General features: G+C 31.5%; 2 long non-coding RNA genes and 1 pseudogene across 5 annotated transcripts; 1 reads left to right on the plus strand and 2 right to left on the minus strand.

The window, feature by feature from the left end:
- Positions 1–1,900: 1,900 nt before the first annotated feature.
- On the minus strand, positions 1,901–13,898 carry LOC25496324 (uncharacterized; annotated as a pseudogene).
- A 5,131-nt stretch (positions 13,899–19,029) lies between these two features.
- Positions 19,030–20,899, plus strand: LOC11446590 (uncharacterized). Of its 2 annotated transcripts, none has more exons than XR_005646657.1 (3): positions 19,030–19,324; positions 19,464–20,178; positions 20,399–20,899. It is a non-coding gene; the product is annotated as an uncharacterized lncRNA (long non-coding RNA). The 2 variants fall into 2 exon arrangements; XR_003013040.2 differs by having other exon boundaries at positions 19,464–19,649; positions 20,043–20,899.
- Positions 20,900–21,900: 1,001 nt separating this feature from the next.
- On the minus strand, positions 21,901–25,145 carry LOC112422894 (uncharacterized). Of its 3 annotated transcripts, XR_003013340.2 has the most exons (4): positions 24,877–25,145; positions 23,279–24,192; positions 23,109–23,178; positions 21,901–22,386 (listed from the first exon to the last, which is right to left on the minus strand). It is a non-coding gene; the product is annotated as an uncharacterized lncRNA (long non-coding RNA). The 3 variants fall into 3 exon arrangements; XR_003013341.2 differs by lacking the exon at positions 23,279–24,192; XR_003013339.2 differs by lacking the exons at positions 23,109–23,178; positions 23,279–24,192 and having other exon boundaries at positions 24,877–25,144.
- Positions 25,146–25,464: the final 319 nt, after the last annotated feature.

Genomic DNA, 25,464 nt, shown 5'->3' on the forward strand with positions numbered 1-25,464 from the left:
GTGCAGATTTAAAAAGCCCATTAAAAAAATCATTTTGCTAGGCCCAAGCCCAAAAATCCAAACCCTAAAGTTACCTTTACCTCTTTGTACTCTTTCTCTATATAAGACGCCGCTGCATCTCATTTTTCTCCAATGCTTCTTCGATTTATGTATTCTTCATTTCTTATCCATTTTCTAAATATTTTTTCTTGTTTTTCTTTATTGATGTATTCTTAAAACATCTAATTTCCTCTGTCAGTCCAACTTCTTTTTCTGACGTCAAGATCTGGCATGAGATATTCTTGATATCATAACCTGAGAAACATATTATCTGTTTGATTTCAAGTCAAGCCACTCTGTCCTCTCGATCAAGCATGATTTTTATGAACATTTATGAGGAGGAAAACGATCAGGACGATGACGATGATGTTTTCAAAATAAGCATAATTTCTAGCTATCAAATCGACGATGTACCAAAGGTATCCAATCAAAACCAAATCCTCAATTTAATTTATTTTTCATTATATAAATTGATATGTAAATCATATTTTTTTCCTTTCGTTTGGGATTATCTGATAGATATAGGAATATAGAGATTGTTATTCAACTTTAATAATTATTTAATATAGATTGTTTATCTCTATAGTCATATATCTATCATATATAGAGTAAACTTAAGTCATTTTTAAACTTGAATTATGCATGTGTGTCACCTATAAAAATAAAAATAAAATTTATCTACTCCCTCTATCCCATTTTAACTGATCCCTTGGCTTATTTCACAATTATTAAGAAAAAGTGTATAACTGAAAGAGAGAGAAAATTGGTTTTCAGTGTCTTATAAACTATTGGTGCGTTCTTCTTTATCATAAATGCAAAGTAGAATATATTGAATTGAGAATGTTGAAAGTAGTATTAATTAGTGTTATAATTAGAAAAAAGTAATTAATATAATATTGAAACGTGAAATGAATCAATATTTCTGGGACAATATTGTTTTGCAAATAACTCAATTATTATAGGACTGAGGGAGTATAAACTAAATATGAGTAATTCTTAAGCTTGGATTATTATGTCTATATCACCTCCATAAAAATATACTATGAAAAGGGAAGAAGATTTTATAGAAGTGATGTTTAATTTCAAGAAAAAAAATGTAGAAGATAGTTTAAATGCATAATACCCACTTTAGTGGTAGGCCTCTGCAGTAATTCGAGAAGCTTATTTGAATTACATTTATTTTCTTGCTCTTTTTTATCTTTTTCTACTATCATGCTTTGCTTTTTTACTTCCATGCTATTTTAGTTTATGATTTTGACTTTCATTTCTAATACAAATGAACGACACGTCATCCATATCAAAAGTAATTTTTATCAACGACATCCTATAATATAGTCATTTTTTAAATCAAAGAATAATTCATTAGAACTATCAAATTATTTATTTTCAACAAAATAAAAGATAATTAAAGTTACACAGGTTATATACATAGCAGTTTGATATAAATAATTTGAAGAATTCTTTAGAGATTAAATAAAAAAAATTATAGTTTAAAAAGCATTCAAAATGAAAAACTTTAAATATCAAAATACTTTATCTCTCTTTTGTAGTAAATTAGCTTTTCAAAAGGTAATAAAAATATTTTGAAAGAAGGTTCCACACAAAAATAACTAAAACATCAAAATTAATTTGTTTTAGACCTACAACAACCGGCTAACAACTGCATAGCTATCCGAGCAAACATGAAATAAAAACCGCATAGTCGAAGACTTTTAAAGTTTCCAATACCTGTGAAAACCATTCAAAACTTGAACATATAGGAGTATATATTCAAAACTCTATAGTTACTTTCAAGTCTCGATACCAGTGAAAACTGAAAACCATTAAAAGTTTGAACGTCTACAACACTATCAAACATATTTTAGTTGGATATTGCCTCTTCATTGTTTGAATAGCAAGGTTTTTCAGTAAGGAATTGTTCCCAAAACACATCATTCACTTCTTGTCGAGCAGCTACTTCAACTTGGACGTTATCTGAAACCTCCTTTGGATCAGCTAGATTGATAGCCTCATTAGCCACATTTCGGTTTGAGGAAACTCTAATTTCAAATTCTTTACCATCAACGTTAACTCTTGTCTGCATTCCTGTCAGTTCTCCTTCATAAAGATTTTTCTGCAGGCTTTCCACATCTTCGTTTGATCACTGTGTGATACCTGATATCAAGTTCATGTATGAGTCAGCTGGTGATAATTCTAGTCTTAGTTTATTTGAGATATCTTAATAGAAAACATTCCCAAATTCCAGTCTGATATTTCTAGGATTGTCAACCAAGCTACCTTCGGCAACAAGCTTAATCTGATCAACCTGAGACAATCGCCTTTTCTTATTATAAGCTGCCAAATCCATGGATTTGAATTTGCCGGAAAGAAGTTCAACAATAAAAGAATCCTGAAGAGCCTTCTCAAAGAAGTTCTGCAAATTTGTCTGCCTCTTCTCCATGCCATCCAATCGACGTTGAAAATCTTCCAGCTGAAGCTTTTCTTTCTCAAGATAATTGTAGCTTGATAGTTTGGATTGAATGGCATTTTTCTCGTGAGACAACTTCTCTATTTCTTGCTCCAATGCTGCCTTTTTCGGATCTACAGCAGAACCTCGAGGATGACTATGACTGTGGATAGGTTTCCTGCGGTGTATATTCTTCAAAAGATATTTTTGATCTTTTATAAATTCTTCATTGGAAAACTCCCAACGATCAGGATCTGCTTTTCGAAACCCCTGATAAAGACATAAAATTATTATTAATCATCTAAATAGAATTTTTAGGGTGTGTTTGGATTGAGGGTTTAGGAGGGGAAGGGAGGAGAGCGCTCACTTTTATTTTTTAAATTACGAACAATGTAAAATATATTTTTAAAATAAATTAAGTGTTTCTGATGTATTATATGATCATTTGTCATGTTGTTAATTCAATTTTCTAAAAATCATTTTATAATGTCCGTAATTCTAAAACTTGTGAATTCAATCTTCTAAAAAGTAAGTCATCCCTTCCTTTCCCCTGTTAATCCCTCAATTTGATTATCGACGAGAAAAATGCCCTTCAATCCAAACTATCAAGCTACAATTATCTTGAGAAAACAAAGCTTCAGCAGGAAGTTTTTCAACAGCGATTGGATGGCATGGAGAAGAGGCACACAAATTTGCAGAACTTCTTTGAGAAGGTTCTTCAAGATTCTTTTATTGTTGAACTTCTTTCCGACAAATTCGGATCCATGGATTTGGCAGCTTATAATAAGAAAAGGCGATTGTCTCAGGTTGATCACATGCAACCTGTTGCCGAAGGTAGCTTGGTTGACAATCCTAGCATAATCAGATTGGAATTGGGAATGTTTTCTATTAAGATATCTCAAATAAACTAAGACTAAAATTATCACCTGCTGACTCAGATATGAACTTGATATCAGGTAGTACACAGGGTTCAAACGAAGATGCGGAAAGCCTGCAGAAAAATCTTTCTGAAGGAGAACTAAAAAGAATGTAGACAAGAGTTAACGTTGATGGTAAAGAATCTGAAATTAGAGTTTCCTCAAACCGTAATCTGGCTAATGAGGCTATCAATCTAGCTGATCCAAAGGAGGTTTCAGGTAACGTCCAAGTCGAAGTAGCTTCTCGACACGAAGTGAATGATGTGTTTTGGGAACAATTCCTTACTTAAAGACCATGCTATTCAGACAATGAAGAGGCAATATCCAACTAAAATATATTTGGTAGTGTTGTAGACATTCAAGCTTTTAATGGTTTTCAGTTTTCACTGGCATCGAGACTTGAAAGAGACTATGCAGTTTTGAATATATACTCCTATATGTTTAAGTTTTGAATGGTTTTCACAGGTATTGTGAACTTTAAAAGTCTTCGATTATGCGGTTTTTATTTTATTTTTGCTCAGATAGCTATGCAGTTGTTAGCTGGTTGCTTTAGGTCTAAAACCAATTAATTTTGATGTTTTAGTTATGTTTGTGTGGAACCTTCTTTCAAAAATATTTTGATTAGATTTTGAAAAGCTAATTTAATACAAATGAGAGAAAGTATTTAGATATTTAATGTTTTTCATTTTGAATGCTTTTTAAACTATAGTTTTTTTTTAATCTCTAAAGAATTCTTCAAATTATTTATATCAAACTGCTATGTATATAACCCGCGCAACTTTAATTATCTTTTATTTTGTTGAAAATAAATAATTTGATAGTTATATTGAATTATTCTTTGATTTAAAAAATTACTATATTATAAGATGACCTTGATAAAAAATACTTTTGATACGGATGATGTGTCGTTCATTTGTTATTAGAAATGAAAGTCAAATTCATAAACTAAAATAGCATGGAAGTAAAAAGCAAAACATGATAGTAGAAAAAGATAATAAAGAGCAAGAAAATAAATGTAATTCAAAGAAGCTTCTCAAATTACTGCGGAGGCCTACCACTAAAGTGGGTATTATGCATTTAAACTATCTTCTACATTTTTTTTTTCTTGAACTTAAACATCACTTCTATAAAAGCTTTTTCCCTTTTCATAGTATATTTTTATATGGGTGATACAGACATAATAATCCAAGCTTAAGAATTACTCATATTTAGTTTATGCTCTCTGTCCTATAATAACTGAACCATTTATAAAAAAAATATTGTCCTATAAATATTGATCCATTTCACTTTTCAATATTATATTAATTACTTTTTTCCAATTATAATACTAATTAATACTAGTTTCACCACTCTCAATCCAATATATTCTACTTTGCATTTACGATAAAGAAGAACACACCAATAGTTGATAAGGCATTCAAAACCAATTTTCTCTCTCTTTCACTTATACACTTTTTCTTAATAATTGTGAAATGAGTCAAGAGCTCAGTTAAAATGGGACGGAGGGAGTAGATAGATTTTATTTTTATTTTTATAGGTGACACACATGCATAATTCAAGTTTAAAAATGACTTAAGTTTACTCTATATATGATAGATATATGACTATAGAGATAAACAATCTATATTAAATAATTATTAAAGTTGAATAACAATCTCTATATTCCAATATCTATCAGATAATCCCAAACGAAAGGAAAAAAAATATGATTTACATATCAATTTATATATTGAAAAATAAATATTATATTGTTCTTGTAAAATAGCTCTTCTCATTGTATTGTTCTTGTACTTACTCAAGTTTATAACTTGATTGAAAATAAGTTCAATTATGTTGTCATCTTTAGTTATGAAATAAATTCTCATTAGCGGATTGGTTATATTTTTTTTAAAAGGAATCGTTGAGTTCGACACTCGGTCTTACCGATAAATTTTTTTTTAATGGTAAAAGATTAGTTATGAAATACAAGTCTTTGATGGTAAAAGAAATCCTAGAGTTCGACATTCAGTTTTACTGATAAAATTTTACTTCCACGATTTTGTACACTTGTTCAAAATGATTAGAAACTTATGGACATCACTTTGGGTTCTTTTATTTTTTTAAATCCAAAATTTTGGTCCTTTTTTTAAATCCGAAATTTTGATCCCTCTATCAAGTTTGACGTCCAATATTAAACCAAAATGTTGATGCGACAAGGTGACATAGCTACAACATGTTGACGTCAATCAACATATCATCAAAAACCCTTATATACCAATAAAAAATAAGCTTATAAGAAAATTCCATGTCATTGTTTATTAAATTTTTTATAAAATGAATGGTCTAGAATTAAAGTTGAATATAAAATTCAACTCAAAATTTTTATAGGGGGTGTCCCACATTAAAACCTATTTGAAGAGCCTATAGAATTTATAGGGGTGTCTCACATAAAAAAAGTTCAAGAACATTTTATTGAGTTAGTTTTTTTTTTCATTGTACTTCTTTTTATAAAAAAAAGGTTAAATATGAGTTTTTTTTTTTTTATAAAAGAGGCTAAATATGAGATCTTCTGTCCGATTTTTCAACATTTTACGGCTGCATTTGAGCATCAATTATTTTGCATTAATAAAAGCTCTAATTTTGTGAAGGATTAAAATTACAATTAAAATTTTATATCGACTAAGCTTAAAAACTTGTGATTTGTATGATTAAAAACTATTTAATCCGTTTTATGGTGTGTGATCCGTATTATGTTTATTGTTATTTTGAACGAACACAAGGCTTTGTTGCTGAAAAGACAATTTTCATCTTATCCATGATAAATGTGTTAACATGAATTTTGCTCATAAAATCCTTTGGGAAAAAATTCATGGATCATCAATATGGTTTATATTATTGTCACAAAGAAGAAATTGAGTACGTGTGTTATACTAATTTTTAATACTGGTTAGTAGTCTTTGAATCTTTTTGTCGATATAATTTCTTTGGCGTAATGTAATTTGTAATCTTGAGTTGTTTGTCATTTGTTTAATATCTATTGCATGTTGTATGTTTATCTACTTTGTTGTTTTAACGATTATATCAACTTAAATTTTGATGTCATTATTTATTTTGTTTTATTTAAATTACATTGTTCAATAATAGATACATTAATCCGTGCGTACGCACGGGTATCACGCTAGTATTGAACAAGTGGAGCTTACATTTTATTTTATTTTTGAAGGAAAGTGGAGCTTATATAGAAATTCAAATAAAATACAATATTTAAATATATATTAATTGCAAAACTCTTATATGGCATACTTGAACCATGACGACACAAGAATATAAATGTGACTCAACGACTCAAACAACAATACTATTTTGCAAAATGCATGTGTAAATAACATTGCAACGGAAGTGTATTCAAATCAATCATACGTGTGTATACATCCATATATTTCACAACATATACAAATAGGTAAAAAGAATGAATATATAAAAATAATTATTACATATAATCAGTATATTGTTTTTAAATGTATTTTTCTCTTCCTTCAAAAAAAATGTATTTGTCTCTTGAATATTTTTTTTAACCGTTTTTCCTTTTTTTTTTTTTTTGGGTCAAAGGCTGAATTTTCTCATCAAGGCTCATGGCTAACGTATGTTCGTCATTTTTCTCATCTTGAATCGTATGTGTGCCTCTTTTCATTTTAGTATATTTACATTATTTTTACGACAAGAACTATGATACACCATTCTCTCTCTCACAAAGACTATAGCTTGTAATCTTCCCGTACACAAATTATTCTTTTCAGTTATTGTATACTCTATTGCATCAAGAAAGTTCTTGTTAAATACAAGTTACCATTGTAAGCTATTGACAATCAATGGAATATAGCAGATTTCCGACTTTAAATATTCTATATCACGTTAGTATTCACACTTTCTTTTTTCAGTTTTTTTATGGTACATTTGATAGAGGATGTTGAAATTTAAGAGGAGTTTCAAGTTATTTTTTTAAGAGTATCGATTTCATCCAAATAATTTTTTTTTGACATTGGATTGGAGTTATTTAATCTAAAAATTTAAAAAATCATTTGGATGAAATTTTTATTAAAAAATTGAAATATCAAAGTCCAAGCTGATAGACCTTCTGCAAAAATGATATAATCGGTAGAGTGAGAGAGGGAAGACTTGCCGGAGACCCTGGGTTCCGGCGTGATAGAACCAATGTAGTTCCCATTAATGATGACATTACATTCAACTGAGGTCATGCACATCATCATCCATGTTACCCACAGAGAACAAAAACCTATCTTTTTCTAGAATAGGGTAAGACTTGCAACCTATATGATGAAGGATTTCAAATGCATTCATCGCATTATCCATGATGGATCATGAGTGAACAAAAGTCTCTTACTCTGGGGATATGGATATCCACTTCTTGATCAGAGGTTGAAGGCGGTAACTAGAACCTTGGAGATGATTTTAATATCACGTTGCACAACGAGATAGGGTGCAGGTTCCTTATGATTTCAGGTTTGTCCCTTTCTTGAGCAAAGACAATATTAGTTTCATTAAAACTTGGTGGTAAGTGACTGGTATTGAGCTAGTGTTAAGCCTCATTTGACAATAATAGTTTCACTCTCAACTCTCACTCTCACCTCCTCAAACAAAAAATGTTTATCCTTATTTCAGTAGAGAAATTATATTTGTACAACCATTTTGCTACAACTTTTTAACAACTTTGTCTCTCTTACTCACATGATGTTATTATCCTCTTTCTTCCTTTTTCTCTCTCCATTGTTTTTGACCAATCAAAAGAGAGGAAAACAAAGTTGTCACCAAAGTTGTCATTAAATGGATGTACAAATATCATTGCTCATTTCAGTATCAATAACCAACAATGCTTAGTTGTTCTATTTTGTTGATTCTTTGAAATAAGTGTCGTTATATCCTTTGTACAATCATCTTGCTTCATCTTCGGTAAAATATATGAATTCTAAAGCATTTTGTTTTGTGGTGGCTGGGGTTTGAACCCTGAACTTGCATATATTATGCATTGCCCATACCAACTAAGTTCGAGGACGAATTCTAAAGCATTTGTTAGTACTATATATTGCAACTCTACGCAAAACAATGCAAATAAATAAATAAATAAATACAACAGCTATAAAATATTTTTCGTCACTCTCTCTAACTAAAGTTAGGTCAAGTCTGTCACCAGTGACGTTCACAACTCCACCATTTGTCCAAGTGCTGGTTTTTCACTCATTTTTCATACCATTTGCTTCCTTGACGGTGACACTCACTGCACTTTCATCCTTTGTAGTGTTAATGTTGGTTGTTCATCCATCTGTTGTAGAGTCGGCTTGGGTGACAACAACCAATATCAAGGTTGCATATCTTTCGTGCTGAAAGGGCTTTTTTTGCCTTTAATTTTGTTCTACGTTTTGTTTCTTAGCTTAGGGTTTTAAGATATGATTTTATTACATTTTTCCTCATTTTAGGTTGTCCTCTTCTTTCCTAGCACTAACTCTGGACAAGGTCGAATATATGGAGGATTTAAGTCTTTTTATTATAAGCACGACGATGCTACTAAAACTTTTTCTAATAGAATTCCCCATTTCTCCCAAAAGCAAAGATAAAGTTGTATTTTTCATAGATGCTTCATCTTTTTTAGGAAAGGGAAAGGATGAAACATCTTTGAGAAACACAACTTTATCTTTTGTTTTAGGATAGAGGGGGAATAATACTAGAAAAAGTTATATTATTATCATCTTGCCTATAAGAAAGATGCTTAACTTCTCTACTTATTCAGCCTTGGTCAGAGTTATTCCTAGGAAAGATGATGACAACCTAAAATAATCAAAAGGTAAAAAAACCATATCAAAAAACATTAAGTAAAGAAGTAAAAATGCAAAATAACAAAATTAAAGCTAAAAACAAACCCTTCTGGCACAATAGATGGATGGATCTGATGGATCTTTAGTAACCATCACCGGAACCATATCTACGACTGATGGATGGAAAACCAACATTATGATGGATAGGTAAAATCAAAGATGGAGATTTGGAATAACACTTTTAAGTTATTCTCGGAGTCAATATAACCATCATTTAAACTATATGTTCAAGAACCTTTTTTTACAAAACCAAAAGGTATTATTACTCATCTCTCCACAGTCCTTCTTACTCGAATTTGATTCTATTATCTCTTCTAATGTTATTGCCTACATCATATAGCCTGAAAACAACCAAGGGAGATGTGTATCACTGGCAAATACACTATGTTTCAATGTTTTTTTAATATATAATTTTAAATATATGCAGAGGAAAATTTAGAAAAACTATAAAACACACTATTAGAAAAGATGTAGAAATTAATTACTTAGATCAAATTATGAGTTAGGAGAGAACAATATGGAATAATTTGATCCATGTAGCAAACGTCACGTGGTTGTTGTGGTTAAATATGGGAAACTAGTATAGTGACCCGTGCCAGCACGGGGAAATAAAAAACTTTTTTGATCATATGTATAGATTTTATATTATGTTATCTTAAAGTTATAATTGTGGTTATAATTTAAATTGGATATGAAAAAATATCATCTTAATTTTGTATATATTTTGAAATATTTAAACATTGCATATAACGATAAAAGTATTTGGATTATTATACTTGTACTAATTATTTGTAGTATAAAATGCACTCATTGTTAAACTTAGTATATGTAATATTTTTGCAAAAATACGCCGACGTACTGTATAATAATATTTGTTGACAAAATGTATTTTATTAATCATAAAAACTAAAAAAGATATGTACTTTTTTTATATAATAGTCAATGTCACATGCATACACGTAGTCGGTAAATGCAAACGTTTAATTTTTTACGGGTGTGTATAAATATAGTTTCGGCTTCAGAAACGCCGCTTGTTATTTGTTTTTAATTTTTACAAAATAAATGGTCTAATGTAAATATTGTATTTTACGGTAACAACGATGTAAAAAAAAAGGTTCCGCGGATTGTTAAACTTGAAAAGTGCATGAATTAATAGTCAATGGCAGGAGGATCTGTAACGCCCTAATTATTTATTTAATTAATTTTAAACTATGTGGAGTATATATATATTTATATATGATGGTTTGGTGATTTATGTGGAGTATATGCATATGCTTATATTTATATGTGTGATTTTGGGTGATTTATATGGTATATTATTTTATTATATGGTTTATTTAATAATAATTAAAATAAGTATGAAATATTAATTATTTTGGTGTTTGAGGAATTAATTGGAGTTATTAGGAATTTGGGGGAGTTAAGTGTAATTAGGAGGGAGTTACTCTTAAGTGGGAAGTTAAGAAAATAGAAAGTGGGAGTCAGAAACAGTTTTACGTGAAACCAAGCCAAGGAAGAGAAAACCAGGAACAAGAGAGAAGAACCAGAGGAACCCTTTTTGCTGTGCATTTTTCATTCTGAATTAAGGTAAGGGTGGGGTTTACTTCAATGGTGTAGAATTTAAAGTCTGATTTTGAGTTTAACAGGTTTTGGTAGAAATTGGGGATTTTGGGTTTTATGATGAAATTGTAGTTTTGAAGTTGTAAGCATGAATTTGATGTTAGAAATAGGTTCTAAGTGCATACAGAAAGTTAATTTGCATCTGTAAACTGATTTGGGGAGTGATTGGAAGAAAAATGGGATTTTTGGGTAAAACCAGTTTTCTGCCCGTACAGAAGTTCATCGCTCGCCTCGCGAGTAGCTGTGCTCGCCATGGCGAGTGAGCAACTTCATAGCTCGCCTCGCGAGCAATCCAACTCGCCATGGCGAGTAGCCCAGATTAAAACCTGATTTTTGAAAAGTTGTTATAAGATGTTTTGGGGATGGTTTAAGGTACCTAGATGATTTTAATGATGAATGGTGGAAGTTTTAGGTTAGAAAGATGAATAGGGAGCTTAGAAATGGAGTTTGAGTGAGAAAATGTCACTTTTTCCCGAGAGTGCCTGATTTTCACTCGCCTCGAGTTCGCCTTGAACTCGCCATGGCGAGCTAGTGTTTTTGTGAACTCGCCATGGCGAGCAGATGTGCTCGCGAGGCGAGCTAGTGCAGTTTTGAGTGCAGTTTTGCTTGCTTGATTGATAAGGTTTAAGTGTTGTTGTTTAAGCATAATTTTATTTTATTATGCATCATTCTGAATGGTTTAATCTCTGTTGGATGTTGATTGATGATGAGGAATGCATTGTATGTTTTAATTATTAATCATACATGTTGTATTAATTGGAGTCACATGGAGTTGCATTGCATGGTCAGTTGTATGTAGATATACACAAGTAGGTCCATTGCATATGCATAAAACAGCGGTGAGGGCTTCGGTCCTGGAGTACTAGTTGCTCAACAGCGGTGAGGGCTTCGGTCCTGATGAATGCTTTAACCATTCAAAAGCGGTGAGGGCTCCGGTCCTGATTGGTACCACATGCATAATTGCATTTCATTAAGAAGTCTAAGATGGTATCTTAGCAGTGGTCATGTCATTTGCATGAGTCTTGGTTGTTGGTTTCAGTTGTTATCTGATAGATGATGTTGGTGTTGAATATGTGTTATATATATTTATATTCACTGTAATTATGGTGTATTGTTGATGTTGTTGTTGCTTGTGACTTATACATATATATGTTTACAAGATAATGTGTTGTTGATTAGGGTGTTAGATTCATTTGATGATTTTTAATATCTATATTTATTGTTGTGAATCTCACCCCTTCTGCTTGAAAACGTTGCCCTTCCTATGGGTAACTTGCAGGTGATCCTGAGTAGTTGGTGGTGGCTCATTGTCGTGTCTAGGGCTCTGATACGTGGGATGGGAGCATTTATATTATTTTATTGTTGTTTTCCTCCTATGTATCAATTTTTGGAACTTAACGATGTGGCCCTTTGTTGGTTGACTTTTGTTGTTTAGGCTTAATGCCAGGATATTGTTGGAGGTTTAAATTGTTGTGGTTGTTATTGAAATGCAAAACTTTCCGCTGCATAATTATTGAAGTTATGAATGATGTTGAATTAAATAGTTTTATTTTCTATTTAAGAATTTTGAATTTGCAATGTAGCATGCCCGTTTGTGGAATTACTCTGATGTTTATATGTTATTTTATTGCTTTGGGTAACGGGGTGTTACAGGATCTGCTTATATAGAAATTGCATGTCTATAATGACCAGTACGCCTTACAAAGAAATTTAGAATAAAACGACTTCCAAACAATAGGCAACTTTAGTTTTCTAAATTATAGCAACAACAATTCTAAAACATAACCAATGATCATACTTTTTGAAAAACTTCAGGATATACAACATTTGTGGTCTCCTTACAAACATTATTATCTTCATCCAGGATGAGCAGCTTCAGACCTTTTCTTGAAGTTACTCGAGAGACAGCGACATAAAGTTGTCCATGCGTGAACACAGGCTTAGGAAGATAAACCCCACTCGAGATAAAGATTGACCCTGGCTTTTATTTATTGTTATTTCAAAACAAAGCGTCAATGGAAATTGCATGCGCCTGAATCTGAAGGGTAGTCCTGAATCACTCGAAATAAGATTCATCCTGGGAATGTATTCCCTGGGTACCTGCCCTTTTTCCTGTAATTACGGTAGCAGCTATTGTGCTCTTCCCTAGATGAGTAACTGTCAGCCTAGTACCATTACACAGTCCATTGGCCTGATCAATGTTTTTCCATCACCATAACTGGACATCCCACCTTTAGTTTTAACCTGTGATTTGGAATTCCAGAGCTCTTAATACCATTAAGAAATTTCGATATGAACCTCTCGCTTTGGACATCAGAATTTTCACCTGATCTACAAACAGAATCAGAGCCTAAATACTCTTTCTCTTCACCTGGAATCAGCGACATCATAAATTCGTTAACATGCTCAACTGAATCAAGTGTTGGTGCGAGTATTCCCATTTGTTGGAAAAATAGCTGGTCACCAAGGTTATCATTCAGATCGGGATACACAAAGTCTATTAGTGACATCAACGGATTTGTTACGTACGATATCAACAAATCTTCAGGAATTTCTACCTTCATTTCACTATTCTCATCCGAAGCGTCGTTGCCGTCTCCAATTGAGAGTATCCACTTGCCAAAATTAGCAATTTCTTCTTGCTCTGCAGGTATCGAAGATGCACCTAATCTCATATTAACAGTAAGCTTCAACACATTACAATAGAAGAGTCACTATACCGCTGGATGCAACATTCAATAAAATTAACCCCTTCGATCTAACAGCAGCCGACAATGTTTTCTATATAAAGGTTTTTCCAGTACCACCGTAACCATATAAGAAAGAGAAACCACCGTCGTCAGAACCAACGGACTCCATGATCTTGTCATGCACACATCTTTGTTCATCAGTCAGCATCAGTAACATATCAGCGTGTGTCTTTTCCAGTTCATCTTTGTTGTAACTTAGCTCATCAACGATAAGCTTGTTTGTGAAAGTTGGCATGTCTGCTGCGTTTGGCCTGGGCATAGATTTGAAGTCAGTAAGCGACGTCCATTTTCCTGAAGCAGCATTTCAATTTCAATCAAACAAAGGTTCTTCAAGCCATCGTCACTGATACGCAGATCTGGATATTAAATGTAAAGTCACGAAATTAATATTAACACCTTTGCATGCATATGTGTGCACGTTGAAAAGAAAGAAAAAATATTAGCTTTATATGAGAATCCTTTATATTTAAATTTACCAGCCTAAAAAATGTAGAAAATGTTGAATGGTATCATAGAGTTAGTAACCCTTAGTTTTTTCTTTACTATATCCTAAAAAAAGTACCTCTTAACTACTTAAACTACTCTAATCAGCCTTTACTATATCCTAAAAACACACCCCTCGAAAACAACCTTGCCATCAAGGTTAGAATGTGCTAAATTTCTTAATGTGTAATAGTCTTCAAATGTATCACCCTTATCCCTATTTTTTATTAGTGAAGTACTGTTTTGATTCTCACTTTAATTTGAACTCTTTGGTTCCACCAAGATTCTTTACTCCTAGCTAGGTCCAAAACCTATTAATTCTTCTTGTGTCACTTTTGCTACTTTTCTAATCTCATATGTCATCTTGTTCCACGTATCATTTTCGCATCTATGCAGCTTCACACAACCTTCCTTCAAAATCTTTTGTAGGAAAACACTTTGGTCTTGATCCTTTAAATGTCACCACTTGATCCTTGTTTCCCAATCATGGCCTCTCATCTCCGCTCTTATCTTAACCCTTACATCCATAACCAATACTATATGTTGGATAGTTAAAGTCTCTCCATGTAAAACTTTAAATTCAAACAAATATTTGTCATAATTGCTAATAAGAAATAAATCTATTTGAGAACATGAAATCTTACTCTTGTATGTAATAAATTTCCTTTTTATTTTCCTAAAGTAAGATTGAAAGACAACAAAAAAATCTAGGATGGATTTACCTTATGCATTTATGTCCCCGAGGCTATACCCTCATTCAAGTCATTAAAACTTATCAAACACTCCTTACATGCCCATTTAGATCCCCTCCTAGAAAAACATTTTCTCCTTATGGTATATCTTAAATTTAACCTTTCAAATCCTTCCAAAATTTAACTTTAGAATATTCTTCCAAACCTACCTAAGATGAGTAAACACTCATAACATTAAAGATGTCTTATTTCCTTTAAAAAAAATAAAAATAAAGATGTCTTATTAAACTAAAAATTTGTGGGATACAATCAAATCTCACATCCTCTTTACATCCACAATATCCTTTTTCATTTCCTTATCCACAATAATGCCTACACCATTTCACGATCTAACTTTTCCAGTTTATCAATGCTTAAATCTTGAACTATCTAATTCTTTCGCCTTTTCACGTACCCACATAGTTTTTTGTTGGCACATAAAATTAATCTTCATTTTAGTCATAGCGTCAACTATTTCCAAATATGTTCAAGTAAGGGTACCTTTATTCCATGTTCTAAAACGGATAATACTCTCATTAACTAACTTCTTTACCCACACTCGTTCACAAAGATGTGGAGACCTTTGCTTATTTTTTTAGTGCATTCAGGCAGCGATGTATCCATCCTTGCTCATTTAACATAATATTTGAGCTATACAATGCGTTTCTTCTACGCATTGACCCAGTGTTTACACTATTATATACTTGGTCCATGTCATAAAGATTTAAAGTGTTTCAATTAAATTCAAGTGTTCAAATTTTAATTAGTATAATCTAGTCCAAGTTTTGAAATTTTTATAATATAGAATGTCGTTTAATTATATATATTTTTAAGATTTTTTTTAAAAAAAAGTTACATGTAATTATTTATTGATCAAACTTAATGAAACTTGATTGCATCGGGTAATAGATTACAATGAAAACTGACTCATCCTGTGAACACCTGTAGGCGTGGATGCTGAAGCATGTTTGCTTAGTTTCTTTTTAAATAAGTATCATCATCCATAATTAACTTTTTTTAATACCCATGACGATCACAAACTTATGTTTGCTTAAATTTAATTTTTTTTTATTGAATGATTTTTCTTACAAACGACGAAGGAATTAAATGATTGTATTTCTTATGTTAGTGGTCATTTACTATTGATTGATTTTAATTCCCTCATTAATGATACTCTCTTCAATTCATTAAAAAACAATGACATATTGAAAGTGCTCATCCCACTTTTACTTAAAAAAAAGGTTATTTTTTAGGACAAAAAAACAGGTATATTTTTATTTTATTTTTCAGGAGAATGAGATGGTTTGCATGGTATAATATGAGTTAGACTACCCGTTGTACTCTCTTTTATTATGTATTATTTTCCTTATTAAAACTCAAATATTTAAATAGCCAATTGTCATTCTTTATCTTTTGATAAAAATATATTTTTTAATTTTGATTTAATGCACATTAGGATTATAGAAATCAATACTTTTAATGATTTCTCCCTCCAAAAAAAAAATAATTTTAATGATTTCAATAATAAAAACAATAAAAATCGAAATTACTGTAAATAAAAAACTATAATAATCATTTATAAGTATAGTAGAAATTTCCACAACTAATTAGTTACCTTATTTTTAACTTTCATTTAAAATTTAAGGTTGACCATAATTTTTTTCCGTTGAATTCTAAATTAGCAACCACATAATATCAAATAAGTTATTTGTCCCAAATTTTTTATTTCATACTTTGATTGATTCTCTTAATTCCGAGAACTTGTCTGGTTTGATTTTTTTTTTTAATGATGGTTCAATGATTTATTGTTTACCAAGAATTGTAGAAACATGAATTGAAGAACGGGATGAAGGTCAAGATTAAATAGAAATAAGAAAATGAGACATACATATATATTTTTTTTGAAGAAGACATACATATTCATTATTGAGTGATTTAAAATATTCCTTGAATTTGTTTTTTGTGACTGCCTTGATTGAAGCATTTTAAATTTTCTACAATTTGTTTACCTTTAATGCAATTAATTCTTAATTCATGAGTTTTATTTTTTAAATAAAAGAGGATTTTTTTATGATGGTTTAAAAGTTATTCAATGGTGATTGACTATGGAAAACTGAAAATTTACTATATATTCTTAAATGATTTAAAGAATACCGTGAATTTTTAAGATATCCTTGATTGCAGCATGTCAAAGTTTCAACAATTCATTAATACTTCATCTGTTTCAAAATACATTTCACAATTTTACAATATGCATTATTCACATAACTTACTTTGACCATATTTTTTAACTAATATATAAATACAAATATTAGCATGTAAAATGTTGTTTAATATGCCTCAATGAATATTTTCAAATATGATTATAAAAGTATGTGTTTATTTTTGAAAAAAGAAAATAGGATTTTTTTATGCTTATTTAAAGATTATTAACTGCGTAAAAAATGATAAATATTAGAATTAATGCATATATATCTTGCACATTAATACATATACAATTCTATAAATATACTTGTTGGATCCAATTAAGCACCCAAATTTAGGAACTCCGTTGTTGACCGTCTTAGTCTATATTTTGACATCACAATGTTAGGTTATGTTTGAAGTCTAATTTGAAATGTTTTTGAGGCAAAATATCATATGATCCAAATATAAAATCAAACACGGCTAACTTTGACTTGGATGAATCTTTTGAAGAAAAAAAAATCCAATCAAATTTAATGCAATATAATTTGGATCAATATTTACATATCCAAAATAAAGTTTTAGAAAACTCTTTTAATGTTAATAATATAAAGGAACAATATTAATAGATTTGATACAAAAATAGATTAAACTAATAAGTATTATTAAAAAAATTGAAAATCCTTTTCATTTCATTTTATCACAAGTTGATAAAACTTGACACACACACACTCATAAGAGTAAGATGAAGTAGCATAAAAAAAAAATAGCAAATAATAGATTAGTGTAATAAATTTGTAAAAGTTTAGTCTAGTGGTAAAAACACATATCTTACATATTAAAGCCATATCACCAAATTAAATCAACTTGTGATAAAATGAAATTGACCGATTTTTCAAAAAAGGTTAATATAATTATTTTAAAAATTTCTTTAGGTTTAAATTTTTTAAAAAAGATCAAATTATTTTTATTCATAAATATTTTGTTTTTTTTATAAAAAGTTAGGAAACAAATTAATCAATTTATTCATAAAAAATCAAATACATTATACATAACAATTATTATTAAAATTTGTCCTTAAGGATAATCTTCTCATTAAAGCTAATTATTATTTAAAATCTTATAATAAAATGACTTGTTTCAAGACATCATTATTCATTAAGGAAAATATTCTCATAAAAATTAATGTTTATTCAAAATATTTTTAATTTAATAATTTTTTGTTGTAATTTTCTTTGACTAATGAGGAATTACATGAATATATATTTTTCGTAATATTAATAATAAATACATGCTAGCACCATTTGTTTTTAAGGAATAATATATGCTAGAACTATTTGTAATCCAACAAATTAAAAAACAATTTATTAATCTTCTCGTTAATAATATATTAATTAGGACTATTTTCTTTCTTTGCAAAATTCTAATATATTAGTATTATTTTATGAAATCCAATAATTTATAGACATCATTCATAATGAAAACAATAATATATTACTACTATTATCTCGATAGTTAATTATTATATTATTAAAAAAAATTATGCACAATATTAGGCCTATTCTTTTTATTTTTGAAGAGATATTAGGCCTATTCTAAAAAGTAATATATAGAATCATGCATGTGTACAAATTTAATTTGAAACTACAATGCCTATTCTGGTTACTATCTTAATAACGTTTTTCTCTAAAAAATAATAATCATAATAATGTTTTTTTAGGAATGTTAATATTGCAATTTATTTATAATATCAAAATCAAAAATATAAATATAAATAGTTATAAAAATTAATTTGGGATAGCATTAAATATGAAATGCATGAGAGAAGAGTGTCACATGTTGAGACTTGGAAAAATGCAAATGCTTGAGAAAGAGTGCCACATGTCAACACGAAAAGAAGAGAAAATTATTTCCATAAAGGGACATGAAATAGGTCCTAAATTTATATTATATAGATGATTGGTAGACACACTTTCATGTACATCTCATATACACCCGTTATGTGGCATGGGTATTTTGGAAATTTCACACAGCTTTCTCTTTCTCACCCTCTTCTCTCTCTTAGATCTACCTTTCTTCTCCTTCTCACTCTGCCTCTCACTCACCCGCCACCACCACCGGCCACCGCCGCATCCTTTCCCTTCGCCCCACCTCTCCCTTTGATGGCCGGCCGTTGGTCCTCCTCTCTCTTTCTCGTCGGCCGCCACCACCACCACCTTCATCACCGGTCACCACCATAACTGGAAAATTCTAATCTCTGAAAATTGCAAGGAGTGGTTCTTTGATAGTAAGTGGGAAAATTCTAAACCAAACTTTATTTTAAACCTTTACCCCATGAAACTTCTTCTTTTCTTTGCAATATCTAATCTCTGAAAATTGATGCTAATTTAGATCTTCTAAAAAAATTGTATATTTTCAATTTGCAGGTATTGTTCTAGATCTTCTAAAAAATTGTATATTTTCAATTTGCAAGGATTATTCGGAACAGACCTGTGCAAATTCATGGTTGGGTTATTAAAGACATTCTAATATCTAATGTGAAGTCGAAACACATAAAGACAACCAATTTTGAACGTATGAAAGAATTGTTGTCATGACATTGACAAATTATGGTATGTTGTTCATTTATTTGGTCATTAACTTACATGTGCAAAAAAAAAATCAATTCAAGCCAATTTGTCAGTGAGACATTCAAAGTTACCACCATCCATGTACTTCAGATTATTAAGGGCATCATATTTTATGTTGTTAGCTCGGATATGAGAATGACGACCAATTTTAAATGCAGGGAAAAAATGGTTACGTCTTTGACAAATTATGGTTATATTGTTCGCTTATTTGGTTATCTGTAATTTACACTTTAGTTAAAAATCGGTTACATTAACTTGTCATCGTATTCTTGTCAATCAATAGTTGTTTAGTTGTAGATGTTAGTGCTTTGATGATGTAATGTGTGTATTTTAAAATTGTTGATGAAAAAACAAGAGCTACACTATAAATTTCAGAATATGGAAGAAAATCAAGAGAGTACAAGTGTGTTGTTAGCTAATGTTATGACATTGAAGACTATGAAGCATCAAACCCTCAAAACAATTCGGTACGTGGGGGGTATGCATAGTCGGTACGTTATTTCGGTTCATGGTACGTTCTAATATGAAAATTCATACTCTTATGTTCACATTAAAATGCATGATATGATGATTAGTCCACTGAAGTTTTACTTAAAGAATGGATTGTAAGTGAAGTGAGATTTGTTACCCTTGATTCACTAATGAATGAAGTGAGATTTCTTATCAGGACCTGCACATCTTTTTAGTACTTATGCAATAATGGCCCATACACTCTTGTATATTTTTTGCAGCATGTGCCAACATATTCAATTGCAGAAGAGATGGCAGGATTTGGAGCATCAATATTAGAGGGTATACTAACATTTGTGTTGGTGTACACAATTTATGATGCAATGGACACTAGGCGTGGTCAAGTAAGTTCAACAGGAACACTTGTCATTGGTTTAATAGCAGGAGCAAGTGTGTTAGCAGCAGGTCCATTCTCTGGTGGGTGAATCAACCATGCATGTGCTTTTGGTTCTGCTTCACTTGTTAGAACATTCAGGAATCAAGCTGTCTATTGGGTTGGTCCTTTGGTTGGTGCAGCTGTTGCTGGTCTTCTTTATGATAATGTGTTGTTCCCTTCTCAGTATTCAGATTCTATTAGAGGAGTTTCAGATGGAACAGTTAGGACGTAATTTTATCATTTGCTTAAATAATTGTAAGTTACTTGTGTTGTTACAACTTACAAGTATATGAATATTCCATATATTTGGCTTCTTGATTTTAACTAAGGGTAAAAATATCACTTGTGTGCCAAATATTTTGAATCATTGCACTAAAAGTTTTTCCTATCATAAATAACTTCTTTTAGAATTTGCGAGTTTATCACGCCTAAAGACAGACAAGTTTTAATTTCTGAAAAAATAGTGGTCACGCATCTTAAAAAATGTGTTCACACAGACCATATATTTGACTAGTTTATCTTTCCCAGGATACCTAATCCCGTTTTAGGCGAATCGAAGACATAATCTAATTTGGTCACTGCACTTAAAGCCTTTCCAACCATAAATAACTTCTCGTAGAATCTGCGAGTTTATCACGCCTAAAGACGGACATGTTCTAATTTCTGAAAAAATAGTGGTCACGCGCCTTAAAAAATGTGATCACACAGACCATATATTTGGGTAGTTTATCTTTCCCAGGTGTAAATAATCTCGTTTTAGGCGAATCGAACACATAATCTAATTTGATCAGTGCACTAAAAGTCTTTCCAACCATAAATAACTTATTTTACAATTTGCGAGTTTATCACGCCTAAAGACGGACAAGTTCTAATTTCTGAAAAAATAGTGGTCACACACCTTAAAAAATGTGGTCACACAGACCATATATTTGGCTAGTTTATATTTCTGGAGTATAAATAATCTTGTTTTAGGCGAATCGAACACATAATCTAATTTGATCAATGCACTAAAAGCCTTTCCAACCATAAATAACCTCTTTTACAATCTGCGAGTTTATCACGCCTAAAGACGAACAAGTTCTAATTTCTGAAAAAATAGTGGTCACGCACCTTAAAAAATGTGGTTACACAAACCATACATTTGGCTAGTTTATCTTTCCCAAGTATAAATAATCTTGTTTTAAGCGAATCGAACACATAATATAATTTGATCACTACACTATAAGCCTTTCCGGCCATAAATAACTTCTTTTACAATCTGCGAGTTTATCACGCCTAAAGACGGACAAGTTCTAATTTCTAAAAAATTGTGCTCACGCGTCTTAAAAAATGTGGTTACACAAAACCTCCCAAAAAACAATATATATTACATAACATGTAGAGTGACTCATTAAACTGCAGGATAGTTCAACAATGTTAGTAACTAACAACATATGGTGTTTCCATTAATATTACAGATGCGACATGGTCCTACTAATTAAAAAATAGCATCAAAAAAATTCTACATTACAATCATATCAAAACACTACACTAATTTAAATCATCTTCTTTATGCGTCCATCCTTCACCCGCGATGAATGCAGAAATCCACTTTTTACACGGTTTCTTGGCTTGTCCTTAATTATAGTCAACAAATTTGATGCATGATGTGCTTCATCATCTGATACATTTGCCACCTCCCTTTCAACAACCCTTTCAATCTCATCCATGGAGACGTCCTCCTCGACACCTTCATTTAAATGGTGTTTTCTGACATTCAGACCTTTGAAGTTTGTTAAGCTTCTTGTTGACTTTAGTAATATACTTTGACTTACATTCTTGCCTGAGACGTAACTGTAATAAACACGAATTTCAAAGGCGACATATAGGGAAAGGCATTAACAAAAACACAAAACACTTATGAAATCAAACAAACTAATTGACATTCATAGCATACACATAACCATTTTGTCGGCTAGAGAATGCTAGAATTACCACGGGAAATCAACTGGGTAGTGTAATGGTTGAGAAAAGAAATTCAAAAATCTGGAAAAATGATGGTCACACAACTGAAAGATTGTTGTCACACAGACCAAATTTATGGTTAACTGTAACTTCCTGTTTAAAAAGAATGACATTTTAGGCCAAACGAACATCGAAGTACACTAGTTCACCACATTTAACGTTCGTCTGACCATAAACAACTTCTTTTATAAGCTGCAAGTTTTATCAAAAGTGGAACCACGTTTTATCCAAAAATGAGATTTGAGGTACATTTTATCTCTTTCTTACTATTTATCCACCTAAATTATGTGAAAGGAATACATTTGGGAAAACTAGATAATCTTGACTAATGAGCATGGGTGAGAGGTGAACTATTGTTCATCTTTAACAGGCTTCACAAAAACTAACCATATTTTTTTTTCTGTGTTAATATTACTCATCTATAAGTTTACTAATCTGCAAACATAAAATTAAAGCAATTCCGGTGCATGAAACTTAAAAGTTGATCACAATTGGTATTTTAGTGATAGATTTCCTTAAAATTATAGTCTTAAAATGATAATTCTACTAACCAATTAACTAAAGCATATATGAGAAGGGAAGGCCTTGCTTTTCCTGTGAAAGTTGAATATGAGAAGCATCCTGCATATTGTTCTCACTGTAAGGTGCTACGTCACACTATACTACAATGCAAAAGACTGAATTATGAAAAAACGCAATATGTTAAAGAGATTCATCAGACCAAATTTCAATCTCAGCATGCTAAGTCGAATATTGATGGTACTAAGAACATGAAAAACAAGAAACATGAGTCTGAAGGAGCGTTAGAGGAGCATCAAGTGCAATTGGAAAAGGAGAAGTTTTTCTGTTCTACAAATGCACACACAACAACTGAATTTGCAAATGGGAACGCAAGGATCAACAAATCTGCACTACTGCACAACTCTGTTGATCTGCTGACAGTTGAGAATGAAACCACTCGTGGATTAGCAGTTACAAATGCACATACAACACCTCAGTTTGATAATGGGAACACAGGGATTGGAAATTCTGCGCTTTTGCAAAACTTTTTTGAACTGTTGTCATCTGATTCTGAGGCCAATCATGGGGAGGCTGATATGACCATTTATGCTTCCACTGCAGAGCAGTTGGTTGATACCCGGATGGAAAGTTTGGATGCTCCTTTAGAGTTAGCTTCTAACCAGATGGGAATATTGGATGTTCCTTTAAAGACTGCCTGTTTGTTGACTGACACATGTTTTAAGGCACCTTGTTCTTCGGAAACCAGGCCCTTAAACAATAGTGTTACTTCTGTGTCTGCCCCTAAGGCTTTCGATCCAGCTTTAGTTGCTAATTGGGCAGCTACTCCTGTGTTGACACCAGCTTGTTTCCCTATTCCTATCACCTCCAATTATGAGTTTTTGGGCATGGATAAGCGACCTCCCACAACCCCTTATGTCCAAATCTTTCATAGTGCAGCTGCCAACAAAAGTATTCAGGTTCTGAAGAAGTTTTGGGGGGATGAAGTGGATGAGGACAACTCTGAATCAGACTTTGCCAGTGACAACACAGATGGAAGCAACAAATATTTTGAAGAAAACTTGGTTAAGGCCTGCTCCTCCAAAGCTAGCAAGCAGCAAAAGAAACAAAAGAGTCCTAGGCAGAAACAGGACAATAGTAAGGAAGGGATCAAGACACGTTTCAAAACACATGTTCTTTCCCATAGCTCTGCATAAGACTGATGCATATCCACATTCTCATCACAATGGGGGAATAACCCTCCATCTTTTATTCTTCATTTGTTTCTTATAGATGGTTCTGGTCTGCCTTATTATAGGTTGTAATGTGATAACTTTTGACAAGGGTTCAGGCCCAATCCTGTCAGTTTAATGCTTTTCATTGCTTGATAAATAAAAAAAAAAATTAACTAAAGCATATAACCATAATTTTACAAAGGCGTAACCACATTTACTCAGGCGTAATCGCATTGTTCATTGTTTTGGTTATCTAATTTTTACATGATAGGTTGGCTTAAAATGATATAGTTTTCATAGGATAATTTGTGATATACAAATAATTAAAACATATAACCTTAGCATTTCCTTAGCTCAATTGTGTTCTTTCACAAATTTGAAATTGACAAAACCACAAGAATAAACGCAATCACTTACAATCAGCATCAAATATTGAACAAGCTCAATTTGAATTGACATTGAACATTGAACACATGCAATCACATGGAATTGAAAAACACAGGCACAAACGCAAATATAAACCCTAAAAACCTTATGTATGGAACATGAATCAGGAGTTAGCGCTGAAGAAGGTAACAGAACTTACAAGAATTGAAAACGGAGAATTGGAGAAGAACATAGAGTTTGGAGGCCGTCGAGAGCGAACGTGACGTGATACAAAGAGAGATAGAGAATCGCGAGCATCAATAACCCCTTTCTCCCCCTACTGAATTGATTGAAGAAGGTAAAGTTATTGAAGGCAAAATTCTTCTCGCCGGCGAAAAACTAGAACAGGGGGAGAGAGAAACTGGACTGAATAATGAAGGAGAGGATAGAAGCACAATTTTTTTTTTGATATGACATGGATTAGACCAAAAAAAAAATTGTTAAATATACGCCAACTAATAGTGGTATGGGGTGTTTGTCCACGTAAGTTGGTCGACGTATCAGAACTCTTTAAATATAGGAAAAAAATAGGTAGACATCTTTTTTCATACACTTCTTATGTACACCCTATGTATTAGGGGCATTTGAGTAATTTGATATCATATCATCACCTTTTTTCATCTTTTCTTTCAATGTTTTTGCCACGTGTCACAAATGTATGGGTGTAAAAGAGTATATGCCACCTAAGGTGGTTGATGTATAAGAGCTCTTAAATATATGCTTATGTATGTAATATAACTACATATTA

The sequence above is a fragment of the Medicago truncatula genome, chromosome 6 (genome assembly GCF_003473485.1).
Source record: "Medicago truncatula cultivar Jemalong A17 chromosome 6, MtrunA17r5.0-ANR, whole genome shotgun sequence".
Lineage (NCBI taxonomy): Eukaryota > Viridiplantae > Streptophyta > Magnoliopsida > Fabales > Fabaceae > Medicago > Medicago truncatula.